The sequence below is a fragment of the Corvus cornix genome, chromosome Z (genome assembly GCF_000738735.6).
Source record: "Corvus cornix cornix isolate S_Up_H32 chromosome Z, ASM73873v5, whole genome shotgun sequence".
Classification (NCBI taxonomy): domain Eukaryota; kingdom Metazoa; phylum Chordata; class Aves; order Passeriformes; family Corvidae; genus Corvus; species Corvus cornix.
Window position 1 is genome coordinate 72,025,466 of NC_046357.1, and position 23,760 is coordinate 72,049,225.

General features: G+C 40.9%; 1 long non-coding RNA gene across 1 annotated transcript; it reads right to left on the reverse strand.

Moving 5' to 3' along the window:
* Positions 1–4,286: 4,286 nt before the first annotated feature.
* LOC120411528 lies at positions 4,287–13,581 on the reverse strand. Its single transcript, XR_005603908.1, has 4 exons — positions 13,134–13,581; positions 12,416–12,538; positions 8,827–8,946; positions 4,287–4,709 (listed from the first exon to the last, which is right to left on the reverse strand). It is a non-coding gene; the product is annotated as an uncharacterized LOC120411528 (long non-coding RNA).
* Positions 13,582–23,760: the final 10,179 nt, after the last annotated feature.

Sequence of the window (23,760 nt, forward strand, 5' to 3'; positions counted from 1 at the left end):
AAAAGACCTGAGTCACATTCTGGTTTCTGGAATGACATTGTGAAGTAAAGGAGATCACACAGCCTTAAAAACACTACCATGGCATATGTAGCAGATCAAATTCACAATTCTTTGTGATGAAGTTAGCATCCAGGTGAAAATTCAGACTTGATTTACCATCTCCCCACAGCTTCAAATATTATTGGAATCAAACTGAACATCCTACCTCAATTAGAAATGGAAAACAATGTTTTTAATGAATAACCATGCAATTTGTCAAGCTACTGTGATGTTGTTAACCTTTACATTCATTTAGACTGCACTAATTTTCTTGAAAATTTTTCCTTGCCTTTTCTGACCTCATTTCATGTTCTGGAATCTGAAGCAAGAATAAGACATCCCAAAACCCAGTAACCAAACAAAACCTGAAGAAGAAGTAACCTTTTTTCACTTGTTAGTCACAACTAAGAACCGCTATGATGTTATCTCCCCAGTGAGGACAGCCTGGTGTGGTCACCTGAGAGACAAGTTCTAAAGACTTTACAATTGTCATAGCTTGCTTTCTTTTTTGACTAATATAGAGGCTGAACATTGTAGATTATTAGAGAGTGAAATGCAAAAGATTAAGAGCTTGATGGCTGCAATATTCTCTGCAATTATTGAGTGGGAAAAAAAAATAAAACTTTTAAAAAGCCAAAAATTTAGATTAGGTAAAAACATCTAAGGCAGCACACATTCACCATTCCATTGGATGATCATACAATCAGCTTGCTGTGGATTTTGTGGTGGGCTTGTTTCTTGTTTGTTTGTTTTTGTTTTGTTTTCTTTTGGTTTTTGTTTGTTTGGGGTTTTTATTACTAGTTTGGGGTTTTTGGTTGGTTGGTTGGTTGGTTCATTGGGTTGGGTTTTTTTCCTTATCAACTTTCTCCTTTCCAGAAAACAACTCCACAAGCATGTTTGGTTTCCACTCCACTCAGTGATTTTTCTGGACAACTATTTCCTCGTACTTGCCCTGATTCCTACGCTTGCATTTATCATTCCCTCCTATTTCCCAGGCTTTAGTTTTCTGCAGGATGATTGGTTTTTTGTCTAATGAAACACTTCTGGAGCCTGTCGGTGCCTCTGTCATACAAGAGAAAACTCTGTGGGCTACTTGGGATACAGGGACACTTTTCAGTGGGATGTATCTGTAGTGACTCTCACTTTAGGGGCCTGCAGAAACACCAGTTGCTTTCCCTGAAGAGTGGACAGAAAGCCCAAGAGACAGAGTTTAAGCCTTTTAGATGTCAAGCATTGTTCCCTGTTCCTTTTTAGCTTTTCACATTCTTGTTTCCCAGCACCACTTCCCTCCAGCCTCTGCATGCATTGCAGTGAAATTTCAAACACTGGCTTTGACACACAGACAAAACTTGACCTCTTGCTGCTTTCAAATGTTACCCATGACTTTTTCCTTTTTGGGAAAATTCAATTAATTACCACATCTTACATGATCCTATCACTTGTTAGCTGGTGCTCACCTTCCCAGTCTCGTGTGTCCATCTCCTCATAGTTGTGAGTATATAATGTCCCCTGTCCCCATTCCTGGTTGCAGTTTGGTTTTCCGCCACTCAAACCATCAGGATCTCTGCCCCCTTTGCTCTTTTGGCTAAAGCTGGTAAGTGAGAGGACACATCTGTGACTGCGATCCTTTCAGGACAACCACTGCAGCAAGGAAAAAAGCTGTTTTGTACTGGTTCCCTCATCTCTTCCTTCATGTGCCATTAGGTTAATGGTGAGAAGGGTGGAGGGACATGAAAGCTTCCAGCTCCATCTCCAGCATCAGGATATGAAAAAAGTCTTGGCAGCTCATTGCAATGCATTTTTTCCCAGGTGAGGCTGAAATCCTTGAGACTTCAGCTTTACAAGTTACCACCATATGGTATCCAGTTCCAGAAAAAAATCTTCCTGTGGAGTTCCTGAGAGGTGGCTTCTGCTGTTCCTCCATACTTTGCCCAGGGGAAGGAAACTGATACTCACCAGCTTGCTTCAGCTGTTGCAAGGAAGACAAGATCAATCACACTGATATGTATTTTGACATTTTGTAGCTCCCACTAAATTCTTCAAATGTAGTTTTCGCAACTAAAGATATGCCATGGTGTCCACACATCAGAGAGACACAGAGATATAAGCTTCTCCCATCATCACTAGTCTCTAGATCCCAGGAGGGGCCCAGGAAGAAAAGAGTTTATCATCATACCCTACCAATTCCATAGAGTATGCTTCATTCGATGCTGTTTTAAACCTGTCTCTTTTCCAGAGCAATCATTTTTGAGCAAAATAAAACCAAACCCAAAAGAGAGCCCAGAAAAAAAGAAAAAAAGAAAAAAAGAAGAAGACGACGAAGAAACATTATCTCACTTGGTTTTGAGTCAGCCTCTCCAGATTCCTCAGGGAGCAGAAGAGCAAACAAGACTATGTTCAGAATGTTCCCGTTCATGAGCTGAGCTCAAACAAATGCACCAGAGCAAATAAAAACACACTCAAAACAAATCCAAAAGCAAACCTATTCGCTGAAAGCCAGGACACTGACTGGGGCTACAGGGGAGCCAGAAAAATACATGGGAAGGTATTGTTTTAAACCTACAGGCTGCACCTCTCAGCACAATTAGAAATGGATGTCTACAAGTTGTCTCTGCTTTTTGACAGGCACTGTGCTATTAAAAGCCACTACTCAGCTCCAGACAGAAGCTCCCTGCACGAATTTGGGTGGAGCAGCTGCCTTTAGACATCCAATTGACTCAGCAAAGAAAGACCACACGACCCAAAGAGCTCCATCCCACATGGAGTCCTCCCAGAGCTGCCCCCTCAGACTGGGGTCGCCCAAGCAAAGAGCGGGCTGGCAGTGTGCTGAGTGGGTTCCAGTGGGTGTTGTATTTGGGTTTCAGATGTCCAGCTGAGGGTAAAGGGAGCATGTGGACCTGTGACAGCTACAGACCTGTCACAGCCCCTCGCAGTGGGGGACTGGGATGGAGGACACACATGCCATGATGTGGAGACCAGGAGAAGAAGAACTGTGGCCCTCATCACTGAATTAATGTGGAAAATTGTAAGTAAACAAACCAGCTTTCTCCCTTGCAAATTCTGGGGCTGTCTCAAAAATAGTTTTCTTTGTGCAGGGAAAGCTAACCAGGTATGTTTGCTGCCTGGGTATTTCAGTATTTCACATAGTGGACTTGCACTTGGCTCGTTCAGCTCTCACCCATTTCTGGAAAGGTCATGTTGGAAGTCTTGAAATGGCAGTGGAAGTTTCAGACAGGCTGAAAGAGCTGTTTTTGACTTGCACTAGCTAAGGGTATTTCATGGCTCAACAGGAAGGGAGAAGATGTGGGATATGATGCTCACAGTTCAGTCTCCACAGTCATAGCAGTCGCAGCAAATCTTTAAGTAGCTTCCCTTCCACCACTTAATCCGCTTTCATTTAATTTTATGAAATATCAGTAAACGATGATTAATTTTAAGAGGTGTTTTGCTTTCCTCAGGATCATGGCATGCATGCAAATGCAGAAAATGGACTGCAACAGCCCTTCTGAATACGACATTGTTTGTTGTGGAAAAACAATTAACAAGAAGCAATGAGATCTTTCTTTAATCTGCGCTGTGATGAAAGCTCCCCTGATGTGTACTTGTCTTTCTGGAAGCACTCAGTGCTGCCACTAATCCTTTGCATTCTTCAGAGAATGCTCATTGGTGTAACTACCATCAAATGTAATGATGGTGTCTGCAGGTATGTTTGTCACTCACTTACGCTGACATACCTTTGAGGCCATTGAGTAATTTCTCCCGAACACAGAAGGATAAGAAGAGATCATTTAAAGCTGTGTTTCTGCAGCCTCCTAGATGCCTTTGGCCTCACTTTCTGCTGCACAGGTTTTGTACTCACATGGAGGCAGGTGAAAACAAACCACTCTTCAGACACCTTGTAGGCCCCACATCTAAATTTAAAAATAAACATTGCATTTAAAAGTAAAAATTTCACTAAAGGGCTGAGGGTTTGAAATTTTAATCTTAATTCTGCTTAATTAGACCAAAACCAGACGTTGGTAATGTGTATCTGCCATCTACTTTGCTCATGGGTGTTAGAGTGAAATGAATTACACTATCATAGGATGGTTTGGGTTGGAAGCAATCCTAAAGATCATCTTTTGCCATGGGCAGGGACACCTTCCACTACACCAGGTTGCTCAGAGCCCCATCCAAACTCACATGGAACACTTCCAGGGATGGGGCATCCCCAGCTTCTCTGGGCAATCTTCCAGTGCTTCACCACCCTCACGGTAAAAAAACTCTTCCTTAACATCTAATCTAAACTTCTTTTGATTTAAAATCATTTTACCTTGTCCTGACATTATCTACCTGGTGAAACGTCCTTCTCCCTCCTCTTTATAAGCCCCCTTCAGGTACTGGAAGGCCGCAATGAGGTCTCCCCAAAGCCTTCTCTTCTCCCAACAGTCTCAGCCTGTTTTCATGACAGAGGGGCTGCAGCTCTTTGGCCCATGTCCACCTTTATATCCACCAGAAGAACCCCTAAGTCCTTCTCCGCAGGGCTGCTCTCAATGATTTCTTCTCACACTCTCATGTCTGGGATTTCCCTCATCCAGGTGCGGCATTTTGCGCTTGGACTTGAACTTCCTGAGGTTCTCCTTCACAGCTTCTCTCTCACAACCAAATAAGGAATAGATCGTGAGAGCCACCTTAAAGCAAGAGTGAGAAAAATAAGTCTTTCTTCTTTCTAAATGAAGTGGAAAAGATGCCTAGGGTTTCAAAGTGGCTGGGGCACAGCTGCAATCCTAACACTCTTTGAAAAGAAGGCTAAGAAAGGTCCACACCTGCTGGAAAACCCTTCTTCAGCAGCTGGCCTGCTAGCCTTGCTGGCAACCCCATAACAACCTTCCCACAGGTGGTGGTGCAACTACCTCACCATCAGCAACCCAAAAAGAGATGGAACAACTGAATTCCAGCCTCTTCATAAGAGGGGGGTCCGGTCTCACTGTCACCATGGTTTCTCCTGGTGGAAGGAAATCAGAAACTGTTGCTGCTGTTGTTTACCTGACCACCCAAATGGTATTACTAGACTTCCTCGGGGCTGTTTTGCACCTGCAAAGGACAGATCTGCCCATCTGAGCACTGCAGACAAATAATCTCTCCACTCAGGCATTAGGCACAGCGGATAATTGCAGTGTTGGACCCAAGGCCAGAGATTCAGGATGCCCTGCAGCGAACATCCAAGGAGGAGCTGGGTGTCCTTTCTCTTTCACCCTGCTGGCTGTAAAGTATTTTTTCTGTGCTTGTTGGGATGAATCAACTATCGTGTTCAACCATCCAGCAGGGAAATCCTACTGCACTTGTAGTCATGTGAAGACACCTCTTCAGGTCTCCTACCCAATGCCTAAGGGTGGCTGGGGCAAAATATCTTTAGAAATCCAACCACACATTTTTACGTGTCACAATAGGCTCCACATGAATGTTGCAGCTCTGGAACCTGTTTTTGTATTCTTTTCTAAAAAACAGAGCGGGTGCTGCCCGTAAGATGAGGGTTTGAAACTGAAATCCATTTAAATCTGAGTCTTTATGACCCTTCCAAGAGCTCCTTGGGAGGTCAGGACGGTATTTTCAAGGCAACTGAAACACGTTTACTAGTTAATGGCACGATGTACCTGTTCTGCAGGTAAATAAATTATTTTAATTACTGGCCCAGCTACTTCCCTGTACATTAAAGGAAAGAGAAAACTTATTTCTGTAATGAAGTCCATCGTCACGTAAAGACAGCTATGACCCTATTTACATGTGGACATAACAGTCTGCTTTTAAGAATACAGTCATCCTATGGTGCTTGTTTTGCTATAAATGTGTCCTTCCCACACTGAAATGTAATTTCAGCCTCACAGTAGGGTCAAAAGAAAGCAAAAGACCTGTTATACCCAGAAATGCTGAATTGTCATTGTGTACTAACCCATCTTCTTTATCAGCATAGTAGAAACTAACGAAAAAATGGCAAAAATTATTCTGATATTTCACTCCTTCCAACAGCAGCTTTTTGCTTTACCATTATTGACCTGCCCAGCTGTTTCACTGACACAAATTACTTAAGTTTTTCAAAATGCCATTTGGATTTCGCATCCATCCCTCCCCCATCTAGCATTTTCAGAATGCTTTTAAGTAGAGCAATATTTTGCCAAAATCGGAACCATATGATTTTCTCTCTGCAGCCAGCAAAAATTGCAGGGATGGTGTATGTGGTCAGTGAAAGAGAAAACAAGAAGGAGGAATGTGTGCACAGGAAAACAAAGGAATTGCAGAAAAGAGAAGTGATAAGGACTGTGCTGGTGTACTTGTTTGCCCTTTGCCAAGCATAACCAGGAGGATGCAAGCACAATTAAGCCTGGGAAGGCCCTCTGACATTCCTGGCCATGCAGTTTTCTGGTGCCTTCATAATTATGCTGTGGAACAGAGACTACTGGGACATCACAACAAGTCACAACATATTTAAGCAACCCATAATTTGCAACATTATAATAGAAATGCATGAAAAAATACAATGAAAAAGCCTTGTGGACCCACTGGTAAGTACTGATTCATTGCTGAAGTCAGACATTCTCATTAAAGTTTAGATCAGAAAAACAACATGTGGGTAACTGCTCCACTCGAGAGGAGTAAGAGGTGAAACTATTGCTGCAGAGAAATTTGATTGCTAAGTTACTGCCCAAAGCCTTTCATTCAGCAAATAAACAACCAAATTATTTGCTCCTTGCTGTTAGGCTCAGGTTCCTGTTAGAAGAAATTAACTGTCCTCACAGAACTGGAAAAGAGTAGGGAGCAAGTTGTCAGATGGGCCTAAAGCTGGAAACTGACCTAACTTCACTGATCTCACGAGGAAGGTGCCTGTTTGCACCTAAGATTTACACAGAAGGAAAGAAAGCTAAAGCAAAGAGTGTCTGTTTTCAGAGATGCAGTTTAACTGCTTACTCTGGCCCTACTGCAGTTCCTGCGAGGCACCCCACTAATATCTCCAACTCTGAAGACTTCAGCCAAAATTTTACAGCATTGGGATTTTCACAAAAGTGCACACAAAAATTAAATTAAATTCATCCAGGGGGAAAAAAAAAAAAAAAAAGGTATAACACCACATGATGTTTAAAATTGTTCAGGGGCCCACAGCATGCAAAAAGAAACACATCTGTAAGATCTGATCTGCACCTTGCTCAGCTTCCATATTGCCTGAGGAATTATGAACCTTGGTGTTTCATTAAAAGATTAGCAGCAGCAGAAGCAGCAGCAACTCGCTGCAATGGAGAGCAAAATGGAAACTGAGGCTCCGCGATGCTGAGATAAGAGCACAATTCTCCTGCGTGCCACGAGCAGTTGCGCTCCCTGGCCTCTGCCTCCAGGAGAGAGGGAATTTTTGCAGTGCACACCATGGGAAACCCAGTGCCTGATCAATACCTGGCACCAACATCCCTCTGAAGCACACTGGAGGTGACACCTGGGTTCACAGCTGCCTGAATTGTCACTTTCTGCCATGCTGGTGAGCACGGGGAGGAGAAGAGGAGCTGCCCCGGGAGAAGAGGAGACCCTGAAGGAAGCGGAGCTGTGGCTGGATGAGCTGCATGTTGAGAAGCCAGTGCTGTCCTGCAGGAGTCCTTCCAGCTGGCACCAGATAAAGCAGCCCTGTTGCTATTCTGGTTTGCACTGGGGAATGGCTCTGAGCCAGGTGCTGGGTCTGAAGAGGCCTGAACCCAACAAGCTGAGTGTCGAGCCCGTAATGCTAAAGAGGAAAGCAAAGAAAAGGTGCTTATCCAAGTTTAACTCAGAATATTAGGCCATAAAATGAGCTCTGCATAGCACTTAGTTAAAACAGAATACCTGAGGGATTATAAATCTTTTCCCTTGAATTGCAGTATGTTGGCATGGACAGCAAATGCTGTTGTGGAAGAGTTATTTCATTGCATGACAATTGAAATGAATGTTGTGGAAGCATTTACACATGTTTCTTTGGATGTTACCATTCCCTTTGCTTTGATAAGATGCAGGCAAAATAGCTTTCATAACTTTAAAAATCCCTTTTCACTCATATTTTACATAAGCCCTGTAAAATTGAAAGTACAATGTGTTTCCTTGCTGCAATCAATCTCTCTTATACATGGTTATGGATAGAAATATACAGAAACACCTGGCTTGCTATTCCAAAAATCTCACATTTAGGCTGATATCTTGCCACCATTTTCTACTAGATTAATATTTTTAAAAAAAAAACCACACACATGTACATATATGTTTATATAAATATACTTAAATATATAAAATTGCCTGAAATTCCAATATCAACTTGGAATAAAACTAAAATACATAAGATAGTTGTTTTTTTGTTTGTTTGTTTGCCTATATGAGGGTTTGCTACAAGAAACAATAAGCATCATAAAATACTTTTAGGTGTAAACCATTTCCAGAATTAATACATGCATTTATTTCAGGCTTTTAGGAACTGCTTCATTTAGTACCTTATTTACTAATGAAACTATGAATTTTATAAATGTTATCAATGAACAGCAAAATGTGGCTCAGGAATGAGCTGAGAGCCTCTCTCCTTCTGACTAGGTCAGTTTGAAATTTATCTCAAAGAATTTAACCACGCTATAAATAGAACTAGTCAAACTTCTTCTGAATAGTTTCCCTGATGGGAGACAGCTTTTTTTTTTTTTTTTTTTTTTAAACAGAAGATATTTTCATAAATATATTTACATTTTTTAAAATGAAGATAGGGAGTGATTTGGTTAGCAAAAAATATGTTGCAAGGAAAAAATGAAAACATACTTGCTTTCATCTCCATTCTTCATGCTGAAGAGATGATCCTCTCCCACCTAATTCTAATCACAGTGTGAAGCACAGTTAGAGCCTCCAGGCTTCAGTTCATTCCCAAATCCCATGAAAACCCTGCAAAAATTAAATACACAAAGAGGACTCTCTTCTACCTCCTCCCCCTCTTTTTTCAGGCCACATGATTAGGAAGAAAAAATATCATTTTTCCTGTTTCTACCTAAAAGTTAACTGGTGTTTTGAACACAGAAGATTATTCTGTGGGGAAAATTTTCTTCTGAGGGAAAAGAAATCTTTACGGGGTACGGCCTAATCCAGTTCTTCAGCATTGCTGGGGTATGACTTCCCATGGAGCTGGTAGTAAACCCCTTCTCTGCTTCTCTGATATACAGTATGCATTTTTCAGTGACCCATTTTACAGCTTTTGGACTCCCAGGAAGACACAAAAAATATCAGTCAGTGTTACAGAACTGATTTTTCTTTTCCATTTTCCTCATAAGAAAAGGTGACATGATCAGTATTCTTCATTAATGTGTAATTTCACAATGTTTAGAAATTTGTCTTCCCTCTAACACTGAGTTCAAGACAACAAATTCATAGAGGCACCAGGATTCTGAATCATCCAGAAAATTAGAGTAAAATGAAAAAAAACCATCCAAACCAAACCAAAAGAAAACAAAAACCAGCTTCAGAGCTAATCTGAACATAAAAAGCCATCTGTAAATTTAAAGATGAAAGACTCTGACTTGTGGCTAACTGAGCTTTAAAAGCCAGACTTTTCAGGTAAAAAAAAAAAATAATAACCTTATTATAAAATTCTTCTGCAATTAGGCATAAATAAGTAAATAAAGGATAATTTTGAGACTGACAAAACTCCAGAATACTCAGCAGGTCATGGACCATAATTTTTCTCTTGTTGCCATCAACATTCTGCTGTAAAAACAGATGTTAAAGTCATCATAACACGTCAAGTACTGCTTGTTTGAGAGAAGCAAAATGTCCTCACCTACGTTCGACTTTTATTTGGAGGCACAAGTCTTCCCTGAGAACTGGCAAACTGAATGTCCTAAAATCATGCCTGCAAAACCTATATATGTCAGACCTCAAGCAAAACACAGTGAGGCTTGGTAGCACTTGGAAGTGAAATACCAAACTCAGCTTCTGAACTAACCTCGTATCTTGTCCGAGCACAGTGTGGAAGGTAAATACCTTGAGCATAATTCACATGTTAATTTAGCCTTTTGTTTCCTTTTATGAGAAGGACACTCAAGTCAGCCTCCATTTTAATAAATATATTGATGATTTTGAATTGTTTCAAGGATGGGATGCATTTGGTGCCCGATCATTCCAGCAGGTTTCCATCCTTTTCCAGTCCTTCCTGAGGTCAGCTGGCCACGTGGTCATTTCTGCTTCTGCACCCAACAAAGAGAGCCAGAATTTCACAGAAATGAGGCCAAAAACATTCCTAGAGGAAGAGATGCCTGTATAAAAAAGTGAAAAGGTGGCCTGAAAGTGATGGGGTCTGTGGAGCACAATGGGATGCGCAGCTCAGTCAAGAAGAGAAAAATGGAAGGATGGAGCAACCCAGGCACAAATCCCATGAGGCACTCTCATATAAAACTTCCAAGAACCAATTTGGTTGTCTGTCAAAGTAATTCATCCCTAGACTGAAGTATTTAAAAAATTATGTTTTATTTTTAAAAATTAGATTGAGGACCAAGCTATTTTTTAAAAGTTTTTTTCCCCCCAAAATTCATTTTCCTCTGCTCAAAGAGCATTAAAAAATTGTGTTCCATTAAGAGTTTCCTTTCTAGTTCAGTGTCCAAAGTAAAAAAGAGCAGAAAACCAAAGATCAGCTTGATCCAAATTAAAAAAAACAAATTAAAAAAAAAAAATCTTTCCTTGAAATGAATTCTTGCCAAAAAACATTCTTTACCTAATAAACATTTTGTTAAATTCCAGGAAATAAAAAATTACATTTGGCAAATCTAGCCTCACTTTCTTAGAAGTTAAAAACCCCACTTTATTTCCTGTAACAAAATCTTCCTGTAAACCTGAAGAGTTTTATCATGGAATTATCAAAGGAAACATTTTATCTTCCTGATGAAACTTCATCCACTCACAAATCCTTCCCTCAGCTTCATCCAATATCATGAATGTTATTACTGGGAAACTACAGTTTTGGACAACAAGAAAGAAGGTGTGGGAAGGAAAGAGAGAAAACACAATTAATAACAGAAATATTTACATAGTTCTACAGTATCTTTTGAACCCACCCAGTGATATTTTGCATTGCCCACGAATGCTACTTAAGAGAAAATGAACATTAAGACGATTCTCCAACGTCTCTTGAAGTCAACCTAAAGACTCCAAATGACTTCACTAAGCACTGGATCAGGCTCTCTGGCATCTGGAGTTGGAAAGATTCATTGTTCTTTTTGCCAGTTCTGTCAAAAGTTATTTGCATCAAATGTTGTACATCCAAGTGGACAGCAAATAACTGATCAGAAAAAAAAAAAAAAAGAAAAAGAAGGAAAGGGTAGGTTTTCATTTAAATTGTATTGCTTAGGTCATCTCTACAGATTTATATCATTCTTCATTTTGCCAAGTTGGCATTTATATTAGTTCAAATAGTGAGTGCATCCAGCTGAGAGTTCTGAAAGAATTAGAAACAGATTGGGGTTTTTTTTAAATATTTAGAGATTTACAAATCCAAAGACGTCACCAGCTACCCCATCTCTCTGTAGTTTTTCTCTCTTTATTTCCTGTAACACTGTCAGGATGACAAACTTGAGTCTGCCACAACCTCTGCTAAAGCTCAGAGAAAGATCACGGGACTGAACCACAGCAGAAAAAACAGCTCAAAGTTACCCGATCCCCAGTGCATCATTAGCAGTTCTGCCACTGTCTGAAGAATGAACATGACTACTTTTGTTTATATTAAACACACTGAGCCCTGTGAGAAACAGGTAGCAGGCATCCACTTTCATTTCGAGGACAGCAAACAGTTTTTGCAGTGAAAAAAAATCTCAGTGACCCTGGGGGTGAACAGGAAGCCACAATTTGCACTTCACCCACACCCACAGACACGTGAAACTGCTCCACTTGTGATCACACCAGGGGTGCACATGCTGCCCGTCAAAGCCAGAAACACTCTGAGAAGTGTCACTGTGCCATTTCAACACTTCGGGGCTTTTTTTCCCCATCATCTCACAGGGCTGCTCTGAACATCCAAGTGGGAGACATGGAAGTTTTAAGCAAAGATTCAGAAATCAAAGAAGAAACCAAACAAGCCACCAAAGCAAGCACCAGTTTGCACTGGCTGGGACTGACTGGGACACCAGTACAGCTTTGATCAGGGGTGTTGGAAGGTTTCGTGTTTGACAAGAGTTTGGCCTTGACAGGACTCAAACCCTGCATGACCACAGACCTTGAATTTTAGCATTAGTCATGAAACAGAGTAGTGTCCTGTAAAGCATTAGCAAGTTGATTTGGTTTGGGGTTTTTTGGAGGGGGAGGAGGGTCTTGATCTTTCTGAAAATTGGTGATAAATTTATCCTGTTTTTTTCACCTTAAACCTTCTCACCTTCAGTCCTCCTGATTCAGTAGCTGTCTTTGAAAACAGTTGAAGACCCAGACTACATCCACAAGCACATGATGGTGAAGGGCATCAGACAGCACGGGGACATCCTTCTGCTGCTGCACGCACCTCAGATAAAAAGAGAAAGTTTTCAAAACATTTAGTAGTAGCAGCCTCATTTCCTTCACTGCATTCATTTTGAAAGTGATTTAAACAGCACTAAAAGCTATCCAGTGCTTTGGGAATGTCTGGGTGCTGCCCTGAGGCAGAGGGAGAAGGATCACATCTGGAAGGCTGCAGAGCTGTTTCCTTGCTGTCCTGAGCCCTCTGCTCATGGCTTTGCTGATTCTCAGCAGCGAGCCCCCAGCTGTACCAAGTGCTCTTCTTGCACACGAGCAGTTGGGGTGGCAAACCCACTGAAAGTTGCTCCCGATGGTTGGGTGAGCATTGCTTCAAGTTCACTGAGCTACCCTGTTGTGAAGGGAAATCTCCGAAGATGGACAACAAGGGTAGAGCTGCCAGCTGACCCACAGCACAAACACAGGGTGAGTTCCTCCCACGGCAGAAGGCTGCTGCACAGCTTTGTGCACTTTGTGTGATCCCAAAACACAACCCCTCAGGGCTGCAGATGCTCCTTCCCTCTCCCAAGGGAATTCAATGGGATGTTTGGTTATCCTTCACGCCTTGAAGCATTAAATGCGCTCCAAGGCACTTGAGCCCCTACCTGCCTTCTGCAGAGCACCCTCAGCAGGGCTTTCCATGGAGCCAGTGTAACTCAGCTTCCTCACCATCATCTTCCTCCCACCTCCTGGTGGGCTGGTGAAACGCCCAAGCAGCAGCACCTGAGCTGAGAATAGGAGCTGGGAGAGAAGGGATGGCTTCAGCGAGCAGCGTACGCTTGGATTCCTACCAGGAGGAGGAGCAGTGCCAGCACCCAAAAGCAGCAATCGCAGCCAAGTTAGGTGTGTGCGCAGCCAGAGGGAAAGTGGGGAAGCAGTTGCCTCCCCGGCTCCTAGTTTTCCCTGGCTGCATCAGGAGAAGGGCTGAGACCCACAGTTTGAGCTGAGTGGAGCTGTAGCCCTCTCCTGTTGCACAGTAAGAGCTGGCTTTGCGTCTTCGGTGGAAAAGTGCTTTTCCCTCACCGCTGCGTGCTGCCCTGAAGCTTCCCAGGAGGCAACCCCTGCAACCGTGTCAGCACCTGCTGGGAGAGGAAAATGCTCTTAATCACAGGCTCTAGGGGCTGACACTAAGTCACCCAAAGAAACAGAAGGAGGGAAGCATGTCAGAAACCCAGCGTGCACTGGGAAAAAGACAGACATGGACAGGCTTAGGGGCAGGTTTAGCAGCGGGGTTGGTGAATCACTGTATGCTTCCCATGCCAGAGCATGTTTAAACATTAGATAAATTTTGCCTGTAGTGCACATGCCAGTTGCTGTTTGGTGCAGTGAACTGGGAAAGTGGCACCTTCACAGCACCAATGAAAACACAGCCAACCAGGGAACTGATTCTGTCTCCCTTTCTCATGCAGAACCCTGTCATGCAAGAAGCCTCTGTGCTGGCACAAAGGCTGCCCTGAATGGGCACCTGGAGAAGCACCATGGTGCTGAGTTAGTGCAAAACGGCAGAGCAAGCTCTGCTGGTTATTGTGTCCTGCTGTCGTGGCACAGGGAAATGGTTTCCCACTCAGGGATTTTAAAGCTGCAGAGCTGTGGCAGGGGAAGTTCACTCAGAACTGGATGCTCAGATTGGATTAATATACCACTTGCTGGCTCCTTTTCTTTTTCTTTTTTTTTTCCCCATCTCTGTAGGCTGTGAGGGAGGGAAGGCAGAGTAGAGGGGAGGAGAGGTCAGAGAAGATCCCAGCAACTGGTGAGTCACCAGGGCCTGATACTTATTTAGCAAAGAGCATGAATGTAATTACTGCAGAGGCAAAAGCTGCTGTGAAACAGCGTGAGACAGCACACTTTTCATCAGGCTCAGCAGGGTGAGCAGTAAAAGCTCAGCTGGGGAATGTGGTTATACACTGACCTGCTCTCATCCTGTTGCTTCATGCTGCAGAGGAGAAGAAGCACAGCCTGGCACCCATAAGGATAGTTGGATGTGTGCATGTGTTTCTGCTCATCTGCCTCCCAAAATCCTGACAGGCTGTCATGGAAAGCCTAAAAAAAAAAAAAAAAAAAAAAAAAAAAAAAGACTGCTCGTAATCCAGTCAAATTTAATAACCAAGAATTAAGCTACTTCTCTTTTCCTTTCACCTGACTTGCTCAGATTCCAGTTGTTCTTGTCCTGAAAGCAGATGGCATCAGTCAGTGCCAGCACTGTTTCCTGATGAATCTGCTGCTCTTTCTCCCAGGGCTGACACTGTTGGGAGCCACATGGTAACATGACCACCACTGAAACACCTTTTAGGGCCCACAGGTGTACAAACCCCACACATATGCAAATCCACAAGAAATAGAAACACCATGTCCTGTCAGCACTGGTTAACACCGTTGCCTAGAGCCTGGTTTTCAAATAAACAGAACATTTTTTTTTGTAGCTGGAAGTGTAAAGTGAGCCACAAAAAGATCAGGCATAAGCCTCCCTTTCTTGCTGGGTCACAAAAAATCTGTGCTCTTTGTGATTTTGGCAGCAGATGCTGATGTGGTGACTATCAAATACAGAGATCAAAGAAGATGACACAAGCACATGACATCCTCAAGAGAAAACAGGAGAAAACCCTCCTACCTCCCTTCTGCTTCACTCACATCTGTCTGCAGGACCAAGTAGGCTTCCAGCCCCTGAGAATGCCTGTGTCAGCATCCTTCTTTAGATTATGAGCACCACCACCTCTTCAGTCAATGCCAAGACCTGTCAGCTTTAGAAATAAAACTGCTCTGTGAAAGAACTTGCTGTTTTATTACTTCTTCGCCTGGTGTGACAAAATTTCCCTTCCCATTTACACAGTGTGTCACAAGCAGGTAGTCAAGGTGAGGTACTGCCCAGCAGTAGTTCCTCTGGTCTCTGCACTTTTCACATTCTGGACCTCAAGACATGTCTCAAATATTAATCAGTAAGAGCATCACTCTCTGAAAAGTTATTCAGTAAGGAAGATGATGCTTGAGAGGGAACGCTTGGACACAGACAAAACAGATATTGCACAAGTGGACTGAGCCAGTTCTCCTCAATTCTGTCGCATATCCACAGCAATAGGAACCAGGAGTTGGTCCACTTGGTCCTTTTGATCCTTGTGTGTCGTTCACAGATAACTCAGAGAAGTGCCTCCTGAGGCTCCTCCTAGGTCAAATTAGCCTAGCTTAACTACATTAACTTGCCTTTAGCAATTCTTTTCAAGATGAGGTAACTCCAAATGTTCAAACTAAGCACTGCATTTATTTAGAGTGTGATCCAAGGGCTGATGCTTTCAAAATGCTCTTAGGTTTGTATTAGTACCCTATAAAGAGAAAAAGCCAATCATCAGCTTCTTAGAAACCTGTACTATAGAGTAGGTGATATATGCTGACTGCATGCAGACATTAAAATTTTTAGCAAGCTCCAAACAGATCTCCAGGATCCTCTTGCCTTGCCAAGAGCCTCACCCAGCCATTTCTGCATGAGGTATATAACTTCTATGTCAGCTATACTGTATCTTATTTTAAAAGATACTGATCTTGATTTAAAGACTGGAGAATTCCCCATGCCTCTAAGGTAAGTTATTCTAATAGTTAATTATGCTCTCCAAAAAGGAAAAAAAAAACCAAAGAAAAAAAAAATCCAATGATAAATCACATACCAAACCAAACCAAACCAAACAACAACAACAAAAAGAAATCCCTTTATTACTTGTCTAAATCTGGGAAGCTTCAGCTTTCAAGTGTTGCCTTGCATTCTCCCATTTACTGGCTTAAGACCACTTTGTATCAGAAATCTCTTCCCCATGTAGGTACTTGCATGTTATAATTACGTCAGCTCTTAATGTTTCTGGATGAAGTAAGTAGATTTAGCTCCTTAAAGTTTCTCACTGTAATTCATATTTTTCCCAGCCTCAAGCAGTTCCTGAAACTCTTTCCTGCACCCACTCAGATCTTCCAAAATCCACTGGGCTATAGGATTAGGAACAGTGCTCTGGTGTTACTCTTGTTTTACAGTCCTAATCCCACCTCCCCGTGCCTATTGGATGCAAAGACCATATTTGCTGTCTTGATTACAGCATCACTCTGGGAACATTTTTTCACATGAGTTACCCGCCATACCTCAGCTGTCTGTCAGGAGTCAGTCAGTTCCAGGTTCCAGCAGTCCCTGTTAAAATTCCACATATCACTTTCCCATTTAATTTTTTGTCTGTGTTGGATTTGGCTGTGTGGAAAGATTCTCTGATTGTGAGAGCGTGTCAACCCAAAGCAGTCACGTGGATCTTCACAGTTTAAATCTCTCACCAGAAGTTCTTGTCACCTGAAGGTTACTGAAGGAGTTATTTTGCTTTTTATTTTGTTGTTGTTGTTGTTTTTATCTAACTTTAATCAGCAACATCTGCTTTCTGTTAAATATGCATTTCTTTGCCATACTTATTATTAGCACTTGTAAACAAGGAAGAGAGCAGGCAGCAAATTTAAGGAAAAATGATATATTTAATACAAAGCTTCTATCCATTTTTCCTTTTTTGTTTGTTTGTTTCCCTCCATAAATTATTTGGTGGTTGTTGTTTAAAAATAGAACAATATTTTACCAAATATTGTCACATTCTTTGTCTCTGAGTTCAAAATTTTTGCCATTCTAGTAACAAATAACCTGATTTGGATAAGATATAAGAAAGAAGGATTGATCTTCCTTCTTTATTTTCTTACCACAAGAGGACTGAGTATCAAATGGAGTATGTTTGTGAATATGAGAAAGTATGGTTGAAAAACAGTTATAATCCTACTTACCAGTTTTAATGCTCATGTTTGAAACCTCTAAACCTCTTTTTAGCCTATCTCTGAGCTTTATATCTATATTTAATGACAGTAACAATGAGAGTTCTAGCATGAGCTATCACTACTTTTCCTCATATTGCTGATTTCAGAGGTAAGACTGAACTCAACCCTAATAGAGCTTCATCAAGACGCTGTAACCCCTCTGCCACCTGGAATTATCCTCCATGAAAAGCAACAGGAGAACATTTTAATTTACAAAACTCAGCACTGTTTGTCACCCAATGCCACTGGCCTTAACAGGGACACCAGCTCCAACGGTTTCAGAACTTTTATCCTGAAGAGCTCCCCTGACTTCAAGACTTTAGTTCTTTCTCTCCCAGATGGCAACAGCAGAAGAGGTTTGAAGCCCCAGATTTAGGGCATCTGAGGATGTGGATACTCAATATTCTTCAGGTGAAAACAAAGCAAAATGGGGTCATTTTGTTCATTGCAGTCAGCTCCTGGTTTTAATGCCTCAATTTCCACAGTTGTTTCATTGAAAATTACTTCTGCAACATTACGCTGCAAGAGCTGGTGAAGACAGCTGGCACGTGCCAACTCATGAACAACTTTCCTCCGTTGTAGTGCCCAAAACTCCTGTGCAATAGGTCTCTCAAGGAAGAGAGAGAAACACCTGTTGCAAAGATCTGAAACAGCAGCATTTGCTCTCACCAGGCTCCCAAAATAATTTTCTCCTGGCTGAGGTCCTAGGAGACTGGACAGACAACATTACAGGAATCTGGAGAAACAGTGCTAAGTGACTTGCAAAGATCAGTGTGGCAAGAAGAGCAGTTCACAGCAAAGCAGTCCTTCCCCTTAGCCAAAATATGCTGGGTGCTAAGTCTCACTGACATTTCTGCCCATTTTCATTATTGGAACAGTTCTTCTGGGGCTAAGACAGTCTTGTTGGGTTGCTGGCTTGAAACCAGAGCATCTAATGAACCCTGTGTAAATTTATCTGCAAGTTGACCCTGTATGGAAAATGACCAAATGATGACCAACGCTGACCTTTCTTCATGCAGCTGCTTTTCAGAGTGGTCAAGCATATCAAAACAGGAGGAAACTTTTGTACCTTCTGCACAAAACCCTAAGAAATAAATTGCATGGCATCCTTGGAAACATGCATCTCGATGCAATTTGGCAGGAAACTAGGGGGATGACCTTCTTCTATCTATACATGAAGAAACACCTATTCTGCAAATATATTTCATAAAATCAAATCATGCTTTAACAATTTCTTTTTGTGTTGATTAGAGAAGAAATTTTCTTTTCAGGCATGTGGAATTTTGGAGCATTCCAGACCATCAAGACTGTATCTTCAGTCTCAGTAAATACATGTCTCTGGCACCACTTGCAATATATGAGATAAAGCAGGTATTTTAAAATAGTCATCTTGAAGTGAAAATTAAAAGTAGGATATAAAATGTGATACTCTACTGAGGAAGGAGCTGGAAACCAAGCTTATCTCTGTTCAAGTATTTATGAAATTGGAAGCCATAAATTCTATCTTCCCTTTCCTTCTAATAATATGATTAAAGCAAGAAAATATATCCATGAAATAAGAACTTCAAGGTTGTTTTTCAAGGTTCAGTCGACCTTTCAGAAGTGAAAAGCTTTGCAATACACAAAGAATTTTTTTTTTGGGCCATCTCTGAAACACCAGACAACGAGAACAGTTCACCCATCCAAAATTTCTGTAAGGTACAAAGCAAAATGAGTAGGCCTGACAGAGATACTACAATCATTACACGTTTTGTAATGTTATGTGTTCTTTTTCTTTCACATTCTGAGTGAAAAAGGAATAGTATACTAAGGCTGAGCACATGTTCACAGTTATCCAACATTCTTAATGGATGCAGTTGAATTGTGTTTAATTCCGTTAAGAATGTACTCACTGTTCACACATCCATCTTGTTTCAGCAATTTCTCTTTATGACTCTTCTTTGTCATAAAATCTGAGGCCCCACGACCTAATTTGTTTCTTGGGACAGCAGATGGCCACCCCATCCTGATAATTCAAAACATCATGCTGTAAAAATACCTCTCCTTTTCTTCAGAACTCTTGAGAGCTTCATTAGTGGCTTTCAAGGCAGAAAACAAACGAGTTAAGGCCAGAGTGTGTGTGGACATCTCTGCATGGAAGTTACCTGTGCATGATGCTAATAAACACAGGGAATGTTGAAAGATTATTGGCCACCTCCCGGGCTGATGGAACAAAAGCCTGGCACCACCCAATTCATCTAGAAATACCCTGGTTTCCTGCTATCATTTCTTATCAAAGAATGTTTGCCTTTAACTTAGGTGGGTGTGAAGGCAGCCCTTTGATTTGCTCCTATAAAGTAACCCTAGTCCCAGTGCACCTTTTCAGTGAAACAAGAACGAGACAAAGCCTTGAATAAAAACATTGGCCACTGAGCTCGATCTAATTTTATTTAAAGATGCAGATTCAGCATGTGGGTGGAAGGAGCGATCTGACTAAAAGCAAGAGGATGGGTCTTGTATGAAGACTGGGCACACCATGGTTACCTGAAGGAAGATGGAATCACTGTGTTTGAGCACGTGATGCTTGAGATAAAATGGTTTCAAACATCATCTACTCCCTCTGTCAGAGAATTTGACAACTGGGTTGTGGCCTCTGCCAAACCACAGAAGCCAACAGAGTCCAAAGATGAATGCAACCCAGTGTTTCCCAAGGAACAAATATCAACAGGATTTCATTCTAAGGTGAACTGATGTTGCAGATAACGAGTGTGGCTGACTTGCAAAGTACAAAGGAAGGAAACCAGCATAGTTTCTTGCAGCTGTCCATCCAAACAGCTTGCAAAACCATGATTCGAATCCAACATTCATCCATAACTTTACAGTCCCATAAATGAGTCACCAAGGCTCATTAAGAGCAGTGAGAATGTGCTAGGTATTTATGCAAGCTGCACTAAAAATTAGCATTTTCCCAATGCTGCATTTGAAGACATAGACACAGCTACATAAACTTTTCACGGAGAAAAACTTTTGCCTTAGAAATATTTTGAAGATGTGAACAGTCTTTCTAAATTTTAGAGATTCCAAATGCAATATGACCATGCAAATACGATAAAACTAAAAGTATTTGGGGAAAAAAAAAAAAGAGATGGTATCAGAATTTTGGTATATATCTTTTCCAATTTAAATTGTATTTGTATTGTGGTTGTTACTTGTTTGCACACACACATAATGTTTGCACACATAAATAAACACTTAAGCATAAATTAATATTTAAATATGTATGTGTTTGTGTGCTTATATATACCTACATGTGTACATATACACATTATACATGCACCTCCATTAAATCGTAACATGAACTATCTTATGGGTAAAATCTTTTAATTGTTTTATCCTGACTTAAAAATCATTGAAAGTGTTCCCATTCAATTAATATATTATGCTTATTCCTTTATCTGTTGCACTTTTTAAGGTATGCACTAGTACTTTTTTTCTCCTTTATGAGACTTATCTTCCTCAGGTTTAAGTGCCTTTAATTCCTGTAAGTTTTCATCGTCAGCTTTCAAGTGCCCCTTAGCCCAGGGGCAGCTCAAAGTCATCAATTTGTTTTCTTATTCTAAGCATCCCACAGAAGAATATTCCCATTCCATTTTTATTTTTCTGCCTCTGCTTTCATTGCATCTCTCATGACAGAGACAGGATTAAGCAGTTATCATTTATATACATCATTCACAGCCAATAAACGTTAGGAATATTTATTATTTCACATAGCTACAACTCTGTGTTGTCTCACAGCCAGCAAGTCACCATCCTGCTTTTACTAGAGGTTTTCGTCAAAGTCTACCAACAGCTGAAGTCCTTTAGCCCTCAAACACACAGAGAGTGTTTAGTTTCAGCTGAAGGAAACGCCAAGGAAGGAAGTCATAGAGCTCAGCTGGTAATATTTCCCTGATCCACCCAACTACCCAGCCAGCCACACATTAAGCCAGAAATGGGAATACCTCCCTAATTATTAGGAGACTTTAGCTTCAAGGACTTCCCTTCAGCTGAGGCACCAGTGGGAACAACTTCAATGTGTTTTAAAAAGGACTGAACGGGAGAAAAAGAAGCATACACAAGAAAAAGTTTATAAAAATAGACCTCATTCCATCCAAGTGCTGAAACCACTGCTTAATTCTAAATGTGAAAATCATTACATTGCATAAAAATGGGATCTCTTTGAGCATGAATTTAAACATAGGCAGAACTGCCAGGTGGGCTTAGGATCATAAACCTCAAACACTGAATTTCAAAACTATTTTTTCCTCTGGATTAGAATAAGGGAATGCATACTTGTTTCATATAATCTTTTGTTTGGTCTCAGATGATTGCCAATTACCCACACAGATATCAAACCTGGGCTAGCACAGTTAATTTCAGGAATTTCCCAGGGATTTGAAAACCAAATCTGTGTTACATGTGTGAGGGATCCTCACTAGGGCATGCATGGAAATTTGCTTTTAAGCTGCCATATTTCACTCAAACTGAGAAAGGCAGTTGTCTTTTCTTTGGCATAATGGAATTATTTGGTGAGTTTCAGAAATATAATTTCTCAAAAGCAGAAACAAACTTCTAATAGCAGAAAGATCTGGCTGGTCCAATGGCATTTACTGTGCCCTTTACCTAAAGAAGTCTCTATTTGTTATATCAGTGCCTGTAGTAAAGTGGGTGAACTTTATCTTCCTGTGCTTGGCCATTGAGCCAAGCTCATCTTTTCATTTTTTTTCAGGTGGCGTAGAAAAGTCTACTGCCACATCTCAAGCCAGATTAAAATGATTGGTGCAGTAATGCTTTCATTTTATTTTTTTCAGTTTGGGACAAAAATAATTAAATGCAATCCCCCAAAATAAACATTTATCCATGAATTTTTTAATGCATGATACTAACCATTTCTATTCAATTTCAATAACATTTATTTACTAGAAATAATTGAATATCCAATTTAAAAGAACAAAAATAATTAAGGTTGGTCATCTTGATTTTACAACAAAGATGGTGAGACACAAAAGTAGACATTATCTAAAATCTTTATTGTCTGTATTTTTTACTTTTCATAATTTTGTTTGGATGGGTATTTATGTTCTTGATGTTTTGCATTTAGTGTTTTGGTTTTATTGAACATTCAGTTCTACTTTCTAAAAGACCACCCGGTTTACCTGCTTCCTTACCTTAGCACATGTGCACATTTGCCAGTAAAAATATCTTCTTGTGACAAGGTAATTGCTTGAATTTTTTGTATTCAAAAATTGTACATGGTTTTATTTGTGTTTTAATGCAGAGAAAGCGCTGAGAGAGGATCTCTTCTAGTTTTTTTTCTGCCCAATGAAAAGGAATGAGTGGAAACTTTTACAGATTAGGGAGAGGCAGAAGTCATTAATTAATATCTTTATTGCATCATGTCTCATGATAAATTGGATCTCAACAGCTGCCTAACACCATATTAGCACCAAGAGTTAAAATCTTTGGTATGGAAAGGCCTCAGACATACTGGGCTAATAAATTTCTTTCCAAGACAGAAATGTTACTTTTGCACAAGAAAACCAGAATGGGGAAGATCTTATTTTCTGGATTATCTCATGTCATTTAACAACAAGTCTTATATTAAACTCTCATATCTTCCAAAATAGGGCAGACCCCTGGAAACTGTTGACTGTCTTCAGATTACTCTACAAGCATATCTGCAAATGTTTGGGAAGCTGGTCCAGGTTAAAAATATGGAGAGGGCTGTTCACACATTTAAACTACACAGATAACTTTCTTCCACCACCTGGTGCTGCTTGGCCTTTGGTTGGAGCCATCTCAGACTCTTAAACTTTATATTTTTGAAGTGCTTGGCCCATGCTGCCTTTTGACTACCTCACTCGGGGTGCAAGAGCATCCAGCTCATCATTCCTTACATTTTTTTCTCCATCAAATCAAGAGCGAAAGGACTGGAAGCAGAACATACAATCTTATCTCAAAATACTCAGGAGGGGAATGAGAATTTACTTAGATGAAAGGCCCACAAGATTAAATTTCAAGCTCAAAAAAACCCAAAAAAAGCTTTGACAAATAATGGAGTAACGTACACAAGTGCTTGGAAGAAACCAAGGAAATGAGTAAATAGCAAACATGGATTTGTCAAGCAGATGTCAGCGTAGCTAATCAAATTTCTTTTGATGATTAAATAATGGCATTGGTTCATTGAGGAGAAATAATAGCTTGAAGTGTCTTGTACCCAAAGAATGCTATTGACATAGTTTCAGGCGATTATTTTTGACATTCTCCAGGACTGGAACATGAATGGTGAAATGGGGTAAAACAGCTTGAAAAAAACACTCAGGCGTCCATTAGGCACAGTTCATTGTCAGAATGATTGGAAGCATGAGAACACATTCTTCAGGCGGCCACCTCACCCTT